The 18,141-nt window shown below is 31.0% G+C and overlaps 1 pseudogene; it reads right to left on the bottom strand.

Annotated features, from left to right (window-relative positions):
* Positions 1-2,987: 2,987 nt before the first annotated feature.
* LOC120141224 overlaps positions 2,988-18,141 on the bottom strand; it is a 33,934-nt pseudogene continuing 18,780 nt past the window's right edge.

Here is an 18,141-nt window from a genome sequence, read left to right as displayed (position 1 = left end):
TGGATGAAATGGATAATATTCGGAAGGCATTCTTCGCATATTCAATCATTTCTGCTTGTTACTCAAAATTATGATGGTCGGGATTTTCCTCGTGTTTCATTTAGGTTGATTGCTCCGAATATATAACGACATTTGATCTCCGAATCATTGTTGTTTGATTGGTCGGGCTTTTATATCCATATTTGTTTCTTTGTATACCGATACATTTGAGAATTGTTGAAATATCAATACTAGTTATTAATGTATTTTATATTTGGGTGCAAATGTATCGAAACACATTATTAAAGTAATAGGTAAATTACAATGTAAGTGGTAAAAATACATTTTTTAATGACAAAATTAGTAAACACAAACTTTGCTCAATATTTGCCAAACGAGATGCACTCATAAAGTGTCGATACATTTATTGTAAGTATCGATCCTCAAAATATCGAAATCGATTATTTTAAAGTAATAGGTAAAATATACCGGTTTAATCAGAGAATAGGCAAACATAAAGTATCGATAATTTTTAAAATTGTATCGATCCCAAAAACATCGAAACCAATAATTATAATGTAATAAGTAAATGTACAATGTAACTGGTAGAAATATACCGGTTAATTAGAAAATAGATCAACATAATGTATTGACACTTTCTAAATTTGTGTCGATACTTTTTGTCCAAAATGTACAATAACTAGAACTAATGTACAATAACTACAAACTATGAGCACGCATAAAGTGTAGATACATATAAAATTGTATCGATCCCAAAAACATCGAAACCGATAATTACAATGTAATAGGAAAATTTACAATGTAACCGGTTGAAATATATTAGTTTTATGAGAAAATAGGTCTACATAATGTATCGACATTTTCTAAATTTATATCGATACTTTTTGTCCAGAATGAATGCCCAACGAGGTGCACACATAGAGTGTCGATACATTTAAAATTGTATCGATCCCAAAAACATCGAAACCTATAATTATAATGTAATAGGTAAATTTACAATGTAACCGGTAGAAATATACCGGTTTTATGAGAAAATAGGTGTAGATAATGTATCGACATTTTTAAAATTTGTGTCGATACATTTATTAAAAGTATCGATCCCAAAAACATCGAAACCCATAATTATAATGTATAAGGTAAATTTACAATGTAACCGGTAGAAATAAACCGGTTAATTAGAAAATAGATCAACATAATGTATTGACACTTTCTAAATTTGTGTTGATATTTTTGTCTAGAATGTACAACAACAAAAAACTAGGTGCACACATAAAGTGTTGATACATTTATTAAAAGTATCGATCACAAAAACATCGAAACACATAATTATAATGTATAAGGTAAATTTACAATGTAACCGGTACAAATATACCGGTTTTATGAGAAAATAAGTCTACATAATGTATCGACACTTTTAAAATTTGTGTCGATACGTTTTGTCCAGAATGAATGCCCAACGAGGTGCACGTATAAAGTGTAGATACATTTAAATTTGTATCGATCCAAAAAACATCGAAACCGATAATTATAATGTAATAGGTTAATTTATAATGTAACTGGTAGAAATATACCGGTTAATTAGAGAATAGGTCAACATAATGTATCGATACATTTTTAAATTGTGTCGATACTTTTGTCCAGAATGAATGTCAAACGAGGTGCAAGCATAAAGTGTCGATACCTTTATTAAAAGTATCGATCCCAAAAACATCGAAACCCATAATCATAATGTATAAGGTAAATTTACAATGTAACAGGTAGAAATATACCGGTTTAATTAGAAAATATGTCAACATAATGTATTAATACGTTTTAAATTTGTATCGATATTTTTTTAAATTACGCGTGTTTTTTTTCCTTCATTATTTATATGTGTTAATAACATCAATACAAAGTAAGTAACAAATTAAGTTTATTATGGGATTCTTAATGGGTCCATCAGTTTTAATTTTGTTAACATTTATTCTTAAGGTAAGTTTATCATAACTGATAACAAATTAAGTAATTACCTATTTTGTTATCTTCGGATTTCTAAGTCCCCATCAACTTTAATAATGCGCAACCTATTACGTTACATAAGCTCTACCTAATATGTTATTATGCTTGATAATGTTTCCAGTAATTGACCAGTTATGTTATCCTTGGTAACATTTTAGGCGTTTACCTAATATATTGTAATAACAAATTAAGTAATTAACCTATTTTATTATATAAGCGTTACCTATTACATTTTATAAGCGCTATCCAATATGTTATTGTGCTTGATAGTGTTTCCAGTAATTAACTAGTTATGTTATCCTTGGTAACATTTTAGGCATTTACCTAATATGTTGTAATAACAAATTAAATAATTAACCTATTTTATTATATACGCGCTACCTATTATATTATATAAGCGCTACCTAATATGTTATTGTACTTGATAATATTTCCGGTTAAATGATATAACATAACCGATCTACATTTTAACCTGTCACATGTTAACCAGTCAAGCCATTTTCAGTCGTTTTTTAACCGCCACACAACAAAACTTCCTGTTGGGAAGTTATATGGTACGACAGCCTTAATATACGGTTAAAAATGTGTTATCGATTTTGTTATTATTTAAATAATAAAACCGGTAAAAATGACCGAAAACATTATTATTTCTATCAGTTTTAATTACCAATATCAGTAAACGCGGTAGAAAAACATGATAAAAAAATAATATTTTAAGTAGCGCTTTACCAAAAATATTATTTTTTTTACCGAGTTGATTTACCTATATCGGTAATTAATAATAATAACAAAACTAGTAGAAATAATAATATTTTTAGTAATTTTTACCGATTTTATTATTTAAAATAATAATAAAATCAATAACATTTTTTTTAATCGTATATTAAAACTACTGCACACGTGCACGTGAGTATTTACCTTAAGTTATTAGCAGTACAAAAGAGAGAGAATATAGCAACAATTTGCTATTCAATGAGATTGGTGCAATTTCAGATGTTGGATCGTACTTTCTCTGTAACTTGTCTTCTCGGGATCTTCCCCGAAACCCACTTTAGTACACTGTTAATGAATGTCACCCTCCGTAATCTTTTGAAAGAAGCCACCTTCGAATAAAATAATCGGTTAAAACACTTACGAAGAAAACAGGTATCATTCATACCATACCTGTTAAGCAATAAAAGTTCGAACACCTTCTTCTGTTAGGTGAACGAACTACGTATGCAATTGGGACCCCCCCAAGCTTCAGCATAAGGATATCTGCAGTGTGGTAACTATCATGTCTTTACTAGGGCAGAGTTTCAAGATAGATAATGCAAATAGGGGGAGGGGGATTTGTCGGGCTTACCGGATGACAGCCGCATCCAATATTTCAGGGTGAGATGCAAGTATTCCTTCGGCTCTGCCGGTGCAATCTGGTGAGAGTTTTATGAAGCAAATGAAAATGGTTTTAGTTTGTGAATCCATGATCATCAGCTTGGGCAATGCAACACATTTATTGCAAGTTAAGATCACACTAGATGAATATTTAACTGTTAGAACGGGGCATTAAGCCAAAAATCAACAGGCAAAAGACACAGATAGGCTTTTGCATTCTGGCAATATTTATGAGGTCGAAACCCAACTGATGTACCACTTTTATGATCACCACTTCGATATAATAACTTTGTTTCATCAAAGCACAAGTTACTTGGAAACCTTTGTACTTAATCTCAACCCCTTAATTCCGTCGTTAACATAGAGATTCCCGTCCTTGTCAAAGTATCCAAGATCTCCTGTATGTACCCAACCCTTTCCATCTATCGTGAGTTTTGTTGCTTGTGGATTGTTGAAATAACCTGAAAATGGTTATTCAAATTGCAGTGTCACAGAAAACAACACACAAACTCGAGAGGATCACCTAAAGTTATTCAACGCTCGTGCCAGGCTGACAAACTGTTTGTACATACATAAAATTTAACTATATCGAAACAAACTCTTAAGCCACGGCAAATAAAGATTGTCAGATATGATGCATAGCATGGAGTCATGATGATGATACAAAAGAGCTTAAAAAGAAAATTATCATTTTACATATATGACCAAGTTCATATGTATCCAACAATTGGCTGTTAACCTTGCATTATATTAGGCCCTCGGCCCCATATTTCGCCCAACTTATTAGGAGGAAGAGGTTTTTGGCTCTGTGTACAGATTATTTGGGCTTCAACGATTGAAACCAGCAAGCCAGCTGAACCGGTATGTCGTACACCAATTGAAGTATTTTCCATTGACACAAGGCCACACGTTTCAGTCATTCCAAAACCCTGAAACCACACACAGATCAATGATGAGATTGGAACTTATCTAGTGCAAGCTATTCCAAAAATTCAGAAGGCCAGAATTGGAAAGTTTTCTTAATCCCTGATCCCAGTAACAAAAAAAGTTCCAAATCAGAACATTCGTTTACAGTCAACATCAAGGAATGATGTTTCAGCATTCATTGCTACCCATGAACATGCCCATAACCAAAGAGGCAAAGATGAATTTGGATCGAAGACCACAGTGACTACCATAATTGAGATATTTGCGCAACTTTTTATGCTTTTATAGGACCATATCGGTAGAGGCAATAGTATAAGTCGTGAACTAATCAAAATCTGTCCCAATTAAAATCAAACTAAAAATACCTGCATAACCACAGCCTGAGGAAAATTCGTTGCACATTCCTCCATCAATTCCTTCCCCAGAGGAGCAGCACCAGAACCGATTTGCCTCACCAAAGAAAGATCAAACTTGTTAACAACAGGCTGCTTAGCCATGGCAAGCACGATCGAAGGCATAAACCACAAATGAGTTGCTCTATACTTCTCTATATTCCTCAAAAACATCCCAAGTCAAAGACATTGACACCAACGAATTCGCCTTCTGCAGCTGCCCGTAAGCTATAACTGCCAGCCCAAACACATGGAACACTGGCAATACACACAAGAAAACCCGGTGCATTTCCCCCGCAAGTTCTTTATCCATGGTTACCATCAAAGCCGCTGCAATGAAATTCCTGTGTGTCAAAACAACACCGTTACTGACCCCTGTCATGCCTGAAGAGTCAGACGGGCTGCCGTATCAGTCTGCTTAACAGAAATCACATCCCCCGCTAAATCCAGAAGATCGTGAAAAGACAGTATCTTTGGGATATTTTTCACTTCCGATTGTGGTTGGTTTCGTCCAGGACCAAGCAAGATTTCAGGGAGCTTGAAACCCTTAACCTGTCCAACAACTCGGGCACAGTCACAACAAGCTTGGGATTGGAATCTTTGACTTGTTTGGAGAGTTCATGGAGGGTATACAAGGGGTTGGCCGTCGTAGCAATGGAGCATATGGCGGTTACAGCGAAGAAACAAAGAGAGAAGTAGATGGAATTGGGTGCAAACATCAAGACTCGATCGGTTCTGTTGACACCCAGATTGAGAAAAGCATGGGAGAGCTTGAGGACAGTGGATTTGAGTTGAGAGAAGGAGAGAGTTTCATCAGTATCAGCATCGATGAGGGCCGGTTTATCAGGGTAACAACCCATGTTTCTGAATAGAAAAGAAACAATGGAAACACTTGGTTCCTTGGGGAGAAGAAGGGGTGGTCTTAGAGACCTGAAAATACCGTCTCTTCCATACCCATATTTTTCCGTCAAAACCTTTTCTTTTGTTTTTATGTCGGCCTGGCTGGGAGCTATATAGAGCAGTAAACAACGCCACCCTCGCCCACTTTCCTCCCAGGCCGAAACTCCGAACCACTATCTCATCTCCCTAATATTAAAATCGGACGGCTGTAAAATTAAAGGCATGGTCACCTATAGCTATATTTTTCTGAGTCATCACATAATGAAAAGTTATAAAATGTTCTTCTGGTTATAGAATTTTATTTTTTAGTCTTTTCATTATTAAAAATTATAAAATAATTAATTAACTATTCATATGTTCTAAACTTGTCTTTTTTCAATTAAAAAATAAGTAGCATCCGACTTAGACATTAATATGATGACTGAGATATGATAAAATTATATTTTATTGATTTTTATTAGCATTGTTGTTATTTTCAAGTATTAGCATGACGGGATAATCTTTCAAGTACTAGCTCAACATTATTGTAAATGGAGAGTCGATCCATAAAAATATATGACTCAAATGATTATAGTATCAGATTTAATCAAGTACTAGTCATCAAGTTAACATCTAACTCAGGAAAAAGCCATTTTTTATTATAGAAAATGACGAGTTTAAATAAAAAAATAGTCAATTGAACATTTTGTAGATGTTAATAATTTTAGGACTCAATAAACAACATCCTATAATTGAGGAATTATTTCATAAATTTTGATAGTTAAAAGATTCAAGAAAGTAATACCTTATAATAAAAATCATATGTGCACTTTACCTAAAATAAAATAACTAAACAAATTGAATCACAAGTACTATATTAAACAATTATCGATTAATAAAAAACTGTAATACCTCAAATTTTGGCTAGTGATTAAAATGTAAATTTTGAAAGTTTTATAGCTAAAGTATAAACTTTATAAAAGTTTAGGGACAAAGTATAATTTTTAAAAGTTATATATTTTAGCTTGGAAATGAACAATTTGTTCTAAAACAAGAATTTTTGTGGTAATTAGATTTTCAGTACATGAATTTTGTTAAAAGTTATAAAGCGATAAATTTCGGTATAGAAATCAGATAATGGATCGAGTTGGAATTTTATGAAATTTTGAAGGATGATAGATGAGGATTGGAAATGTTATTTCCATATTTTAGATTAGAGAAATTTAACACATATCAGTGTAATTTTTCATATTTGGCCGAATAATGGAATTTTAGTGACTAAAATGTAATTTTTGAAAATTTAATGGTTAAAGTAGAAAGTCAAAGTCAAATTGGTTAATCTTTGACTAAGTAATATTTAATGGAAGATGTTGCAATGACATTGTAATTATCAAGTTTCATTAATGGCAATTTTGGGATTTCTCATTAATTGAATTTTAAATTCAATTATATTAAGTTAAGCCAAGTGTATTAAGCATTAATTAGTTGATAAATCAATAATTTTCAGCCATCTTCCTCCCTTAGGCCGAAACATCATTGCTCTCCAAGGTAAGATATTTGTTTTGATTTTTGAAGCTATATACTTGATTTTTGGATTAAGCTATTAAATAAAGAATTAATTTACATGAAATTCTCTATCATTTGGTATAGATATTACATAGTGAACATGCCTATTTCATGAGATTGAAAATTAGGGTTTATGTAGGGTTTATGGATTTTGAAGGATTGATGAAAGATTATTATGTTTTTTTATGTTGGAGATTAATTCTAAAGTATGTGTGATGATCAAAATCATGTGTTAAGCCTTATATTAGGTTCGACTAAACCTAGTGTTTATGTGAATGATTGGATTTTGATTCTATTTGGTGTTGTGATGATTATAATAGCATGAATTTGATGTTAGGAGGTTGAATTCATGTTTGAAATTGAATGAAAACCTTGCCCTAAAGTACTATGTAGGTTCGACCATAATGGGAAATTTAGGGGGGGAAATATTGAAATATTTCCTATGGTATTGAATTGATATTAGAAGTGTTCTATGTGTTTTGGAGATAAATTTGGATCAATTTGAAAGCTTGAATAAGAAAAAGGGCTAATTTACAAGTTTTGAGAATTGTGGGACATTATTGCTTAAATATGATAATTGGAGTGTCCAATGTTGAATTTTAATAGTGGAATGCTAGAAGTTTAAGTTAGAAAGTTGTTTGGAACCAAATTGCAAATTAAGTAAACATGAAAGGTAGAATTCGAAAAGTCCCAGAAGTTTATGGACTTGAAAGCTAGTTTATTAAATGTGAAAGTACCATTTGAGTTAACTATTTCAGTGCTGGAAATTTTATTAAGATGCTGATTTTTGGAGTTTAAATATGAGTTGGGATCAAATTGGAGGTTTGTAAAGGTGGGTGGTTGAATTCGAAAAGTCTAAGAAAGTTTAGGATGAAATCTCAAGTTTTTTAATGTTAAAGTATTGAATTGAGTATATTAATAAAGCGTGGGATTACTTTTGAATGTTTCAATTTACATATGACATTTTATATGTTTTATCTCACCTTGAGTTATTACTGTCTCATTAAGTTATACTTAACGCATGTTGATTTTCATGTATAGGTTCTGATAGAGATAAGAACGTGCAGTGAGAAGTCTCTCGAGCATCTTTTTCGAGATCATATATATTATCAATATTAAAAAGACATACTTGATGGTACTTTTAACTAGTAGTAGTATGTAATTTATGTTATTAGTTTGTTTATTTGGATTTGAATTAAATAATATGTAATAGTAAAGTATGACTATTTTATTTTGACTAGACTAGTTATATTTGTATTTATGAATGAATGATTTATATATATTATCATTCTTTAAATGGTTTTAAAGTTTAGCAGTATTTAGACAATTTTATATAGTTCATGAAACAACTCTAAATTGCCTAATTGTTGCCTTAAATTGGATTTGTTTTTTAATGATTAAATATTGTTTTATGATTTCATACAATTAATGAAATAGTTTTAAAAGTTGAAATAATATTGTTTTAAAATGAAACAAAATTTTAAGTATTCATGTATTATGAATGTATGAAGTTAATGTAATATATTTAATTCGTATTTCGAGATGTATAAGGGTTATGAGTATTACAAAAGCAATTATCGAGGCACCATTTTTTCTGAACTTCCCCATATCGATTTATTAAATTAATTATCAATCAAAATTGCAAAATAAAAAATTTATAAAATAAAATGAAGAAATACTCACAATATATAAAAAAATACATTTTAACGCATATGAATAATACAAAATATTCATATTTTTTTCATTGTATTTATTCTTTCGATGCTTTATATAATACTTTGGATGAGTGCTCACATTAGCTAAAGGTTAACCCACATTTGTGTGCATTCCTTGTTTGGTTTTTTTAATTTTTTTCCTCTATTGATTTTGTTTCCTCTTTCCTGTCATTAACTTCTAAACCTTTTTTTACTTCCGTAAAAGTAACTCCTTCCATTTTGTTTTAATATTTTTGGAAGAAGAGTCTACAACGCACGTCACATATCACAACATACCATTAAAATGACGTATCGAAACACACTACAAGTAAATTTTCCCTTATTATATAAATATTTAAAAGTATAATAATTTATTTAAAATTAACCATTAGTTAAAAATTAGTTTAACTTTTAATAGAATTATAATTAAATTATGATTTTTATTAAAAATAATAATTAATTTAAGTAATTTAATTTGTTTAGATTTAAAATTTGTAAATTATTTAAGTTAAGAATGACCAACACCAACAATCATTGTTAGAGACCTTAACTCGTCGAAAAACTCATCAAAAAATATTATATTACAAATCTAACACTGGTGTTTATCGTAGCTTGGTTCGCCGTTGCCCAACAATCACCCAGAAGTCGCCCATTGTCCAGAAACTTTGTATAAAAGTCAGTCGGCGCCCCCTCTCTATCTCCATTTATTTGCACGAAGAATGTGAGTTTTAATTTTGAATGTTAAAATAACATTCCAATCCCCCTATTTGTGTTTTATTTTGAATGGTTAAATTGCATGAAATGTAAATTCAAATCAAATCAAATAAAAAGAAAATAAGGGGACTGAAATGTAAATTTGCGCTAAACGTTTGAGGGCACGAGTGTGATTAACCCAAAAGTTCTTGCTATATAACCTAGCTTTTTTTTTGTTTTGAGTTAATTTCCAACCCTAACCTAAAAAATAAAAAATCTCCCACTTCTCTCAACTTCCCTCTCCCCTTTCTATCGATCGTACGTTTTTCTACTTCCACTCGACGTCGCTGACCGCCATTCAACGGTGACCCAATACTTCACTCATCCCTAAATCCGACGAGAGATCTCAACCGACTACTTTAATCGACCCAAAGCCAGTGTTTCCTCTTATAACCTCTCCCTTCTCTTAGATTGAAACATCCGATAACCCCCTATGCCGTAAATCGATGCCTCCGACCACCACCAACGGTGGTCGAGTTATCCACGAAGCTTAAACCTAGACTTAAAAGACCTCGAACCATTCCTTCATTCAATAACTCACCTAAAACTAACCCTAAAAACCATGCAAGAACCCCCAACTCTAAAACCGATGAGACGATATAACTTATTCTTAGCTGGAGACAAACTGCATTGCGATCATCGTCATGTTTAAAGCCCAAGTAAACGTCTTTCATTCTTTTTTTTATATACATATTTATATATATAATTTTAACGTTAGTAGTCCTACCTTACTGAATTTATGTAACTCAAGAATATTATGGTCATGTGCTACTTTTGATGTTTTCTTATGACCATTTTCAGTTTTGTAGTTTTTCTTAAGCTTTGTAAACTAAGTTAGGTTAACCTTTCAATCTATTGATTACTTACATATTTGTCTCTGTTGTCCTTTACTGACCAGTTCACTTTTCTTTTAATGGAATGTAATCTTGTAGTAATCATGGTCATGTGTTTTCTTCCAAAATGTATTTTTCGAAAGTTAAGTGTCCAAAGTATAAACTTTAAAAAAGTTTAGGGACCAAAGTATAATTTTCAAAAGTATGTATTTTGGCCCCGTAAATAAATAGTTCACCCCCAAGAATGATATTTTTGTGAGTTTCATATTTTTGATCTGGAGTTTGTATTAAAGGCTATAAAATGATAAATTTCGGTAAAATATTCGAATAATTAGATTGAATAAAAAAATTCAAGAAAATTTGAAGGATAGGATGACATTAAAAAGTTAATAATGTCAATTCCATCTTTTAAATAAGTAGAATTTAACATGGATCATTGGATTTAAGTTGTTTTTTTATATTAAATTGGGACTGTTGGATTAAAGTGACAAGATTGTGAATTTTGGAAAAATACAAGGACAAAGTTGGAAACTAATAAACTATTGGTTCATATTTGACTTGATGATGTAAGGATGATGATATCATGATGTAGCTTGGTAATTTTCAAGATATTTTAAAGGTAAAAAGGTCTTTTTAACATAAAATGAATTTTAATTAGTTTTAAGCCATTTGTGTTAAGATATTATTAAGGAAAAATCAAGAATTCTCTTCATATTCAATCTCTTGGCCGTGTACTCTTTAGGTAAGGGAGAAAGCTTTTATTTTTTATTTTCAAGCCAAATTATTAAGTTTTTGGATGAAAGCATGAAATAGAAAATTTACCTATATGAAATTTCCTATCATTTGATGTAATTTGCTCATGATTTCCATGCTTAAATAAAAAATATTATAATACCTCAAAATTTTGGCTAGTGATTAAAATGTTAATTTTGAAAGTTTAGTAACCAAAGTATAAAATTTGTAAAAGCTTAAGGACTAAAGTATAATTTTAAAAATTTATTTTCGATCGTTAATGAATTGTTAACCCTCCAAGAATGATATTTTTGTGGGTTTAGATTTTTGATCCGTGATTTGTATAAAAGACTATTAAGCGATAAAGTTCGGTAGAATATTCGAATAACCGAATTGAATCGAAAGTTTACAAAAAATTTGAAGGATTGTACTATGGGGTTAGTAATTTTATTTTTATATTTTTAATAAGTGGAATTTAACATGGATTAGTGGAAAACTAAGCGGATTTTTCCATATTAAAGTGAGATAGTTGAATTAAAGTGACTAAATTGAAATTTGGAAAAGTGCAAGTGAAAAGATGGAAATCAATAAATATGATTTTTATATTAATATAAAGGTGATGAAAGCATGGCAATGAGGTAAATATTATGATTCATTAAGGGTAGAATGGACTTTTGGGATTAAAATGAATTTAAAATTCATTTAGTTAGATTAAATACAAGTGTCTTAAGATATTTTTATATAATTTTCATGAAAATTTCTTCATCTTCTCCTCCTAGTCGCGAGTCTCCATAGACAAGGTGAGCAAGCTTTATTTTTTTAAAATTTTGAGCCGTTTTATTAGGATTTTGGACTATGTTGTGAAATAGAAAAATATTCTACATTAAATTCTCTTTCATTTGGTGTTAATATTTCATTGATTCCTTGCTTGAATTGTTGAGTTGGTGAATATGGTGGATGAAGGGGAAGTTAGAATTCAATTAAATAAGGTTGGATTTTGATGTTGGAAGTGTTATGGAATCATATTCAAGCATGAAAATGGATTACATATTATTAAAATTCCTTGGAGAAGCTTTCGGCCACCCTATTATATTAGGAAGAAATATTGAATTTGATTGTTTTTTATATGGAATGATTTGAATTAAATGGAAATGTGGTATAGATGATGAATTCATGCTTGAATCAAATTAAAGATAATAGGAAACAAATTCCCTAACATTCGGCCATGGTGTAGAATAATTGAAAAAAAGTATAAAAAAATTTCCTAAGGGCTTATAATGGATGTAAGAATGATCCTATATGCTTAGAATTGTGTTTTGGATCAAATTGGATTTTTTTTCTAAGTTTTAGGACCTTTATGTATTCTTTGAGAAATAGGAGGATTAAAATACAAATGGTGGAAATTTAAGGTTCCATGTTGAAAATTATTGTTGGAATGTTTAATTGGGTTGATTTGGAGAGTTGTATAATTTTAAGGACCAATTTGTAAGTTTTGGTAAGGTTGATGGTGAAATGAAAAAATGTATAATGTTGGTGATAGTATTGAAATCGAATGGAATATTGAAGGATCATTTTGGATGTTTTTGGAATATTGTGATGATTATTTATGGCTAAATGTGAAAGTTTGAAAGATTAAGTGAATTATTGTGAAGAATGATTAATAGAGGGACTTGAAAGAGTGTTTTGAAAGAAATAAAATTAGCTTTGATTAAGTGAAAGAAAAGTTATATCGAATATACATGAAATTGCATCTTTATTTTTTTTATAAAATATGTATATATTATATTAGTTAAAGTACTAATATATGTTTGAAATTTATATGTCGGGAAACGATTGTTGTACAGATCGTGATCGAAGTCAAGCTCAAAGTGAATTAAAAGAAAAGGATAAAGTCCAGGAGTCAAGCGATAGTAATAATAAAGCATTAATGAGTCATCAAGTGAGTGCAACTAACTTATTGTTAAATATAATATGAAGAAGACTTGCACTGAGTCAACCTCGTCCTATTTAAAAAGAAAAGGTTTGAAAATCGTATTTTTAATACATATATTTTATTAGTGATTTATTACAAAGTATATGAATGCTTTGAGTATGAACTGCCCAATGTATAAATTTTTATGAGACTTTGATATTTGATATGGATGTTTTTATATATGAAATAGCATATGATTTTGATAAAAGCCCATTGTATGTGATAAGAGAGTTAATGGTACAATTGGCATGCCATGAGGTGGAGTGTTATTGATTTATCATACATAGATACAATTGTATACAACATAGTTACATGATACATTTATATATATTTGGGATCATAGGTACAGTGTTGTTATGTTCTACAATACATGTACATTCATAGTGCACCTATAGCGCAATCACAGAGCACTTTATGTGCAAAATATTCACAGGCAGTTATATTGCACATAGCATAGAACACTCAATCTTAGACTCACGTACTATGCATTCTCATGATTATACATTGGGTTGTGACATGAATTGAAATAGAACAATACATATTTGATAGATGCATTTAAAAGTAAAATTCTTATAGCCAACTTAGATATGACATTTAAAGTCTTATAGATACATAGTTTAATTACATATTACTAGTACATGAATTTTATCTTGACAAGTATCTTTATTTTATTCATGTTTTGATTTAATAATGTTTTTATACTATGATAGTTGTTATATATATATATTTTTTAGAAATTATATTTTGTTACTTGATTGCCTCACTAAGTGGAAATTTAGCATGTGATTGTTTCACAAGTAGGTAAAGCCAAGTAATCGGAGTAAGGAGCCAGGCCGATATCCTATATTTAGAAGATCAACTCACACATCCATAATCAATATAACATCTTTTCAATGTTTTGTCATTCTTAGTTGGCATGTATATATTTATGTGTTTTGATGCTCTGATTCGATTATGTCTGAAGTTGTTTTTTTGATTAAATTATAAATGTTTAGTTTTGAAAAGAAACATTATTATATATGAATAGTATTTTTATTAAATCATATTTTATTTCCATATAGATAACTTTTACTTTAATTATTATAACGTTTAAATTATAATGGTTGATTTTAAAATAAAACAAAACTTTTTGATTTCTAAAATAGTAAATGTATTATACGATTGATGTGACATCTCTAAATGTATTAGAAGATCTCTAAATGTATTATACATTCGATTATGTCTGAAGTTGCTCATTGTATGTTGGATTGAGAGTCGTAGGTACATGTGCCATACCATTAAGTTGATTACTTTTAAGTTAAGTTATGGTACATTCGTGTACATTATGTATTGCACCGTTGGTGCTTATGTTATGATTTGCACTTGGCGTGCATCTTATGATACATTATGATTGGCACCGTGATGTGCCTAGTGCACACCTTTTATTCTACTCACGTACCTTATATTCTCTTAAATATACATTGGGCTATGAAAATAAAATATGAAAGTTATGAATACATTATGTTGGCAGGAAATGTGACATGATTATTTTATCTAATAATATTTTCATGTCTTGGATAAGATCATGGGATTATATAAATTTTCAGGTTTACGATGAAGAAATTGTATTGAATAAGTCGGTTTGTAAGTTTAACTTTTTATTTAAATTATTTTTAATGTGTTATAACACCTTAGCTTATTACTGCCTCACTAAGTTATACTTAGCGTTGATGATTTTCATGTGTAGGTTTAGATAAAGAATAGGGCATGTAGTGAAGAGCCTCCTGAGCATCTTTTTGGAGATCATATCTACTATCAGTATCAGTAAGACATTTATGATGTTACTTTTGACTTTTAGTGGAATGTATAATTATGTTAGTAGTTTTACTTATCAGATTTACTTTTAAATAGTCTACAATAGTAAACTAGGACTATTTTATTTTGTCTACTTTAGTTTTATTAGTATTTATGAATAGGTAGTATATATATATATATATATTATGTTTTAAATGGTTTGAAAATTTAGCAGAATTTAGGCAGTTCTAAATATTTTACGAAACAAAACAAAACAAATATTATTTTATGATTTCAATGTGATTAAAGAAATAGTTTAAAAGTTGAAATAGGCATGTTTTAAAATGAAACAAATGTATGTAAGGTTGATGTAAATCTTTAACTTGTATTTCGAGACGTATACGGGTTATGGGTGTTATAGTTATGCACAACAACTAAAGTCTATAACATCGAGACTACTTAGGATAGAGGTGATCTGGAGGTTATAGCAAATACTTTCTATCTTTACGGTGAACTTGTATTTGTTTTAATTGACCATGGTTCTACGCATTTATATATTAGTTCAAAACAGATTAGAGAACTAGAGATTCCATTAGAACCTACTTTTAGTGATATAGTGGCGACAAATCCATTGGGTCAAAGTGCACAAGTTTAGTCGGTTTTGTAGCAATTTCCCGATAAAGATTCAAGAAATTGAATTTTTGGTAAACCTAATGGAACCACTGTTCAAGGAGTTTGAGATTATTTTGGGCATGGACTGATATCTTTTCATCGTGCCATAGTAGATTGTCGTTTAAAGCGACTAATACTGAAGAACTCGGAAGGTACAGAGGTGATAATAGTGGGAGAGAGGGTAAATCCCTTATTCAATGTGATTTCAGCTATTTTCGCTAAGAAACTATTATTGTAAGGGTGTCAAGCATTCTTAGCCAACATGGTGGACACTCGAACTTTTGAAGTTAGGTTGGAAGTTTGTGTAAGTATGAGGACTAAATTGTAAATAATGAAAATATGTAATTTAAATGGCATATATGAAAATGTTGATATACAAGCTTGAATACATTGTTAGCATGCTTTATAGTGATCGTTGTTGAAATTGAAGTTAAATGGTAAAGGAAATGATAGAGAAGTGGCAACGAATGATGTGAACGTTGCTCTTGTCGAGGGGACAAACCTGGGAAAGTTATAGACTCGATGAAGAAGCGAATGGCTTTGAATGGGTGCTTTGGGAAGGTGGCGACAAGATTAGGGTTTATGTAGACTTTTAGTTATTGGAAAATAGACAAATAAACAATATTAAGACAATAAAAAGAAGGCTAATAAGATTAAAGGAAAATAAAAGATAATAAAAAACAATGTAATAGATTAGGGCAAAAGATAAAGCATGTAAGAAAAGAAGGATGTTCTTATCTTCCCTTATAATAGGCGCCTAATATGTTTATGGTCTGATTTGATAGGTTATACGGGTGTGGCGTGATTGATGGATAAGTTGATGATGATGGCGTGTGGATGATGAAGATTGATGGATATATCCTATCTAACCCACCTAGTCGCAATGAAAAGGAAAACTCGATAATACGGCTCTAACCAGCCATCCTAGTTACAATGAAACGACAAACTGGAGTGTGAAGATCTCTCTCTCAAGAACTCAGAAGAGCTAAAGGAGAAGATGCTTCGAAGGGACAAGGCAATCATCTTTTGAAAAAAACGATCTCTCGTTGTATTGTATATAAAAGAAGAAAAGTTGATGAATACAATGAGAGGGGAGAGCCTTCTTATATAGGGGTTGGAGAGTCCTCGTTCTAACATGAATAACTAATATAATAATAATAATAATAACAGAAAAAAAAATAAAATAAAAACTCTCCTAAATTCATGTTTATGGGTGGCATTGATTGGTGAACACTGATAAAGCTTTTGATCTAACGGTGAAGATGAAAGATGGCTTGAAAGGCTCTTGAACTTGATGAAAGGTCCATATCTCCCTTCTAGAAGATGAATGGGCAGAATGTCTTGTGATAAGTAAGGGGGAATGGGCCTTGATAAGTTATCAAGACTTTTAGATAGGGGCATGGCTTAATGGGCTTGTCTGGAAATGATGATAGGCTATCAAAGGTTACATTTCAATGGCTTATTAGGCCTGATCCTATATAAAAGAAAGTAAACTAAGAATTATTAATTCTATGAGTTAGCCTAGGTTTTATAGAAGCAATATTGGGTAACTTTACAAATATCGAGCTTAGGATGGCTCAAACCCAGTTCTGGGCATATCATCACGGGCTTCATAATTGGTCCCGGAAATGACTTGGGTATTTGAAAACCACGTTGATGAATGAGAAATGAAAAATGATTATCCTTCCTTGAACTCTTCTAATTCCATATGGGGTTGAATGCCCTTGCTGACGAAAGCTTGGACTGTAGTATGGAGTTGATCCTTGAGTAGTTTAGCTCATCCTCTAGTAATTGGGCCTAGAGGTAATGTACGCCCATCCTTTGGACATGCGGTGCATGTATCATTTCCCCTTTTGAAAATGATTTGTACAAGAATCTGAAACATCGAAAGGAGATAAATCAACAACATTAAATAAATCACTCATATTATACTCACTTGGAAGGTCAATGTGATATGCATTGTCATTAGTTAGTTCTAGCACTTGGAATTATCCATCGCCTTGTGGGTCTATCTTTGACTTTTGTTCTTTGGGAAATCATTCTTTTTACATATGAACCCAAACCCAATCGCCACGGCTTCTTAAGATTTCTCTATTCTTTGTTTTGCCTTGGCATGGAGATCTTTAACAAATTCTGTTTTTTGTTCACCATCCAAGCTAGTGATCTCAGTTTGCTCATCGGTTTGTGGATAACAAGTAGTGGAGTAAAGGAGTTTCTTATTTATCTTAAACCATAATACCTTCCAAATATGACTTACGACTTATGTGTCTTGATCGGACACAATGGTACGAGGTATGCTATGAAGTCGTACTATCTCTCATAAGAATAAATCTGCGATGTGTGTTGCATTATCAGTTTTGTGACATGGGATGAAATGTGCCATCTTGGAAAACTTATCAACAACCATAAATATTTCTTGGTTCAAGGGAAGCCCAAAATAAAATCCATAGAAAGATCAGTCCAAGAGCCTATTAGGATTTACCTTGGATTTTGCTTGTTTGCATGTAATGCATGAAACATAAGGTTTTTCGCATGTGTGGCCAGAAAAAGTGTTCATGGATCATTTCAAGTGTTTT

Source organism: Hibiscus syriacus, unplaced genomic scaffold (assembly GCF_006381635.1).
Source record: "Hibiscus syriacus cultivar Baekdansim isolate YM2019G1 unplaced genomic scaffold, ASM638163v2 tig00002237_pilon, whole genome shotgun sequence".
NCBI lineage: Eukaryota > Viridiplantae > Streptophyta > Magnoliopsida > Malvales > Malvaceae > Hibiscus > Hibiscus syriacus.
The sequence above is the reverse complement of the archived record's forward strand: the minus strand, read 5'-3'. Positions and strand labels throughout refer to the sequence as shown.